A 6,630-nucleotide genomic window follows, 5' to 3' on the forward strand; every position below is an offset into this window, starting at 1 on the left:
GATGCCACTAAAGAAAATGAATTGGTACTCTTTCCTTTGTTCATCAAATAGTAAGAGATGCTGACCAGTTCATTTATATGGGCATTCTGCTGGATTAAGGCTTTTTGTTACAATTAAATAAGTTTACCTCTGCTTTAAAATGTCTTGAGGGCAAACTTTATATTGTGTATATCATAGAACCCTCCCTCTAACAGAACTCCCTCTCAGATGGGGGAGGTCAGTGAGAGGACATGGCCATCAGCTGATTTGTGGGCTGGACCCTGGTGATGACATGCTCGTCACCTATCCTTGGAACGTGCATTCGGTCTTCTTCCTCACTCCAGAAGCTGCTTCAAGGACATAGCCCGTAGATAGATGTGGTGTTGAGATCATCTGGATGATACCCATGACTCAATTTGTTAAGACCTCTATATAAACTTATAAGGTTTGGCAGATGGGTGCATAGATCTACTAGTCTCTCAGCTGTCTAACGCTAGCTTTGCAAGCAAGTTCCGTGGCTTACTAAGCCTGCCACCTACCAATATGGGATGGCCTGCCTTTTTCTTTGCTCTCTCCCTCCACATATGGGGTCCAGTTTCATATTATACCTAGGAAGGTCCCAAAGAGGTTTCAAACTATCATTCATTCATTCATTCATTCCCTCTCTCTCCCCGCTTCCCTCTCCCCTTTCTGGAACAGACCCACACCCCCCACTCCAGTCTCCCATTCTACCACTACTGTATTCAGCAAAATTCAGATGGAAAGTCTTGGCAGGAGGATAAATAGCTCCCCTTTGGACATAAAACTCCAATCCCTCAGTGACAACCAAATGGTCATAAAACTTCTGCCGGTCTCTCTTTACCTCAGTAGAGTCCCCTTTTCTCTGGCAGATCTAATCCTCTAGTCCCCCATCCCTTGACCCAGCAAATGCATCCAGTGATCATAAATGAGTACTCTCCCAAGAAGGGCTCACTCTAACTGCATTTCCATTAAACATCTTTTCATGTATATATTTTAAGATATGTATATATATATAAAATATTTTACTTTGTTATTTTTCAATTGTTATCAAAGTAACAGTGGTCTACTCTAAGCTTCTATATACTAAAAGAAAGAGAGAGAGAGAGAGAGAGAGAGAGAGAGAGAGAGAGAAAGAGAAAGAGAGAGAGAGAGAGAGAGACTAACTTCAACTTATGTTCTAAATAGTTTTGCAGTCTATTTGATTTCTGGTTTGATATATCAGCTCTCAGCATTCTCTCCTGTTTAGTTCTAATTTTAAGATTATTTTTAAATGTACAGTTTCAACATAGAAGTTTCTTCTTTTTTTATATTTTGTTCTTTTCAGTGGATTGCGAGGAGAAAAATGTTTATACTTTAACAGCTTTCCTGGAAACATGGACAACCATATTTGTAGTTTTTTATAACTTTATTTCACTGCATCATTTGTATTTGTTTTTGTTGTTGTTTTGTTTTGTCTTTTTTTTTTTTTTTTGGTCCTCAATAGGTTATAATCTCCATAAGCATAAATTATCTTTTAATGATGAAAATTATCTCTGACAGCCCCAGATTATCTAAAATTGCATCACTCATGTATCTCACCTAAAACAGTACCAATAAAACTTTTAGTGATGAAAAAGTCTATATCTGTACTGGAAAATATGGTATCTAAAGTCATAAGAGGCTACTGAGAACATGGGAATGTCTAATACAGCTGAGGAAATGGATTTTAATTTTAATTTATAGTTAATATAAATAGCTACATGTGACTAGTGACCATCATACTGGACAGCAAAGATCATTCCTTTCTAGAAACAACTCATTCCCTTCTGGAAAATATATTAGGATTTGCCTTTGCATTCATTTGTAAATCTATTATATTGTTTGCTGGAGGCAAGTACTTGCCACCTATGCTTTAACAAAGCTTCCTCATAGCCCACATGTTGATTTTGTCTATTTGCTGTCATTTGGCCTAATTTCCTCATTTCTAATATGTTAATTTCCCAGGAGCTTGGCTTGAGCACTGTATTGAACACCAATCCAGCGACAATTCAGAGTCTTTCCACTAATTTGCTCCTTTTGTATCATTTCACTGGAGGCTAGCTCCTACCCTATAGACCCTTCAGCCTTTTGCTGAAATACTATAAATTTAGTTCCTGGCCAGGGCCATGGTATTACAGTTAACCTGTTACCAAAATCCTGGTATCTCCCACCTGAGAGGACTCCATGAATATTGACTGGTTTGACACAATCCTTTAGAGAGAGTGCATGGATTATAAATTGACCTACCTATTAATCAGTTACTATTCTTATGCAGTCCTAATATTATTTTCCTCATTCCAACTACCCCCATTAAAGTCAGGGCTCATCATGATTCACTGTGATTTCCTCTTAAGTAACTAGACACTTGATTAGAATTCAATACAGTAATTTTAATTGGTTGATAGATGTCAAATCAGAGAAAACAAAGAATAAGGGAAACAACCAAGTACTAAAGAGCACTGATGGACAATGGTTACCTTTAATAGGAAGAGGAAGAGATTACTGAGTTGCCAATATTGAACTGGGAAAAATAAATATTTATTTCACTTACAACTTCTAATTATCTCATTTCAAGTTTGAATATTTTATGTATTTTGTTTGCTCTTTTATCAAAAAGTCACTAATTTAGAATTTGACAGTAGCTCTCTCCACTACCTGCTACTCTGGCTGCATAAGTCTGTCTTTTCAAGAGTACAATCCCACTACTGAAATAACACATGATGTTTAAAGTATCTATTCAGTTAATATTAATTAAGCATACCTTGAAATTTCACTGGAAAAAAACGATTGCTTTATAGACCTTCTGGACTGAGTTCATTTAAAGAAAGTAATTACCCTATTAATGGTTTGGGGTTATTCTCTTTTGTAAGTGAATAAAATTATAACTGAATTATTTATTAAAAAAAGAATGATTTATGGAGCTTTAAAGGACACACATATAATTTTAAGGGATTCCATTTTTCAAAGCCTCTGAGAGATATGCCATTTTAGTTCAACATTTAAGATCTGCAATTTTGACACTAAAAGCACACAGAGAACTTCATTAATCTCAACCAACGATAGACATCAGTTCCAAAGGAATATACCATCAGCCCAAAGAAATATATATACCATAAAAGCATATGTGGAAGTTTTATTTTTATAGAGAATTAAAAAGAACTACTTTATTTATAAATGTCTTACCAAAGATACAGTGAATACTTGAACCTAATTTTAGTCACATACTTGCAGCCACTTCAGATACGAGGTTTTCTAATGCGACTGAACTGAAACAGCATATGGATTATATTTTTAGGCAATCTAAAAAATTTGAGTGAAAAAAAAATCTGCAAATCTAAGTGAAAAGAATAAATATCATTCTCTGTCAACACAGAAGGTGTTACTCTCTTAATTATCATAGTAAGAAATATAAAGGAACAAAATAAATTCAGAAGAAAAGAGAAAATATCTACACAGGGAGTGTAGATTTGGGGAAATAATTCTGTCACTTATAAGATGGCAATGTTCATTACTTTGAGATTTTCATATAATTTTCCCTTTTACATGAAAGTGAAATAAATGTTCATAGTTACCTAGACCATTTCAATGTAAAAACCTGTCTGTACACATATTTTTACTTAATCAGTTGGATGTCCAATTCAAAAATCTCCATTGCATTAATATGTATAAACAGAAAGGGAAAAGCAATACATTTATTCAGTGTTAGTGGATGATTTTAGAATGAACATCTGGTTGAGAGAAAAAAAATGCAGCTTTGAGATCCCTGTGGGTACCCACATTTTAATTATAAAAAATTAGTGTTAGTATCTCAAGGAACATATCTAAAAAGGAAGCAGTTCTCAAAACCTCAACCTAAAAACAATAAAATGTAGCTGCCAATATATAAATTTAGGTAGTCTTTTAAGATACTCATTCTATTTTAAGGGAGAAAGTAAAAGTTCTACAGAGAAACGTGTAGCTTTCACCCATAAAAAAGGAAATGAAAGATATTAAATATTTTATATGAAGATACAAAAATGTATATGTTCTGTTTCAAAAAAACGTCTTCAGTTAAAACTTATTTACAATATAAATTGTTTCTTACAATTATGTATTACATATAAAATGTTATGAAAGTATTTTAGCAAAATCCATTTATTACCAAAGACATATAAAATACCAAATAAAGGCTCAAATCATTTCTAGCATATCACATTCATTTATCTAAATACCAGAAATAAGTGTCTTGCTATAGGCCAATTACTGATTAAGTGGCATGGACTCTCCCATAAATACAACTTTATGTCTATGTTATTTGCAACAGGGAAGAAAAATAGGAGACTAGAGTAAGAGTAAAATAAAAATTTTAAATGTGATAAGAACCAAAGCCAAAGAAGGAAAAGCTAATTCTAATTAGGAAAATACAGAACTAATTCTAATATAGCTAAGGAATGTTGGCAAATTTCTGAAAGATAGGAATGAATGTGACTAAATCATGGAGGGTAAGAATATTTAAGAGGGACATCATGAAACAGATACAATAGGGTAGGAATCAGAATTTTTTTTTTCTACAATGGACTTGATAGTAAAAATTAGTTTCTGTTGCAATTACTCAACACTGCCATTGTAGAATATTCTCAGACAATATGTATATGAATAAACATGGTGGTTTTCCAGTAACACATTTTTAAAAAGTTGAAACAAGGCTATGGACTTTCATGAATGACATTCATCCACCTACCCATTTAATTAATATTTTTTAAGGGTCAGTAAAAGTTCTAAGATGCTACAAGGCTCTGGAGATATGATGGTGAATACATGAGCTCTCTGTCTTCAAGAAGCTTGCATCTAGAAGGACTAGTCATCTTACACCAAGTCATTCCATTTTATATTCATTAGGTCTTAGTTTGAAAGTTTAATGAATCCCCCCCCAACTCACCCCAAATCACTTGGATTTAAAAGGTGGGGTGCTCGCTTCGGCAGCACATATACTAAAATTGGAACGATACAGAGAAGATTAGCATGGCCCCTGCGCAAGGATGACACGCAAATTCGTGAAGCGTTCCATATTAAAAAAAAAAAAAAAAAAAAAAAAAGGTGGGGGGGGCGGGAAGGACTGGGATAATTAATCTTTCTTAAATTCCTAAATCCTCATTGACCAACTTTTCCTTATCCGGTTTTAAGGGACCAGTTTGTATAGTTTGTATCACTACAATCTTCCTGCAATTAAAAAACTCTAAATACTCAATTAAAAATTAGCTTTTCCTTTTTACTCCAAATTTCTTCCTGCCACCAGCCCTGGTAACTTCTAATCTACTTACTATCTCTATGAATTTCACTATTCCAGACATGTCCTATAATGAAATCATAAAATACTTGTTCTTTTGTGTCAGCCTTATTTTACTTATCCTAACATTTTCAAGGTTCATCCATGTTGTAAAATACATCAAAATTTCACTTTTTTGTGGTTAAATAATATCCCATCATATGTATATTCTACATTATGTTTATCTATTCATCTGCTGATAGACACTTGGACTGTTACCATCTTTTGGCTATTGCGAATAATGCCACTAGAACATTCATTGCTAGGATCTGTTTAATTCCTGTTATGTGTGTGTGTATAATATTTTGGGATCATGTGGTAATTCTAATAAACCAATAGGATTGCACTTTTTTTGTAACTTCTTTTATGATTTATAAGTAAATACATGGAAGAATAATTGCTAACTTATGTTAACTGGTACATTATGTATAAAAGTATAATATGTGACAATAACAATATAAAAGGGAAGGGTAGAGATATATAGGAGCAGAGTGTTTGTATACTATTAAAATTACATTGTTAATATTCAAAATACATCGTTATAGTAAGATATTAATTGTAATCCCCTAGGAATCTGCTAAGAAATCAACTAAAAGTATACAGAAAAGGAAAGAAGGGAATCAAATGGTACACTACAAATATTCAACTACTCTCCCAAAAATGGAGAAATTGAGAAAACAAATAGCAAACTGGCAGTAGTATTCCCTACCTTATCAGCAATTCCTTGAAAAGTAAATAGACTGAACTCTCCAATGAAAAAGCAGATTAACAGAGTTAATAAAAAACATATTCAATCTGTGTACTGTTTACCAGACTCATGAAACATAAACACACAAGAGGTTAAATTTAACTGGATGCAAAAATATTCCTTAAACATTGCAACCAAAAGACACCTGAGCAAATTTATTATCAACAAAATAGAGTTTAAGTAAAAAAAAAAAAAACTGTTAAAAGAGACCCAAAAAATGACATTATATATGGATAAAGTTTCAATTCAATGAAAGATGGAACAATTATAATCATGTGTGCACCTTACAACAAGGTCCCAAAATATATGAGGCAAAAATGGACAGGATTGAAGGAAGAAATATTTCTACAATAAGGGCTGGGACAGAAATACACTTCTTTCACTAATGGATAGAATGAGACAAGGATGTGGAAAGCATGAACACTACTATAAACCAATCAGTCCTAATAGATTTTTACAAAGCATACTACCCCAAAAAGGAGAATACACATTCTTTCCAAGTGCACACAGAACAATCTCCAGAATACACTATATGTTATCCTACAGAAGCTTATTTACT

The 6,630-nt window shown here is 33.3% G+C and overlaps 1 non-coding gene across 1 annotated transcript; it reads left to right on the top strand.

The window, feature by feature from the left end:
- The first annotated feature begins 4,964 nt into the window (after positions 1–4,964).
- Positions 4,965–5,071, top strand: LOC125912052 (U6 spliceosomal RNA). Its single transcript, XR_007454603.1, has one exon. It is a non-coding gene; the product is annotated as a U6 spliceosomal RNA (small nuclear RNA).
- The last annotated feature ends 1,559 nt before the right edge of the window (positions 5,072–6,630 follow it).

The sequence above is a fragment of the Panthera uncia genome (genome assembly GCF_023721935.1).
Source record: "Panthera uncia isolate 11264 chromosome C1 unlocalized genomic scaffold, Puncia_PCG_1.0 HiC_scaffold_3, whole genome shotgun sequence".
NCBI lineage: Eukaryota > Metazoa > Chordata > Mammalia > Carnivora > Felidae > Panthera > Panthera uncia.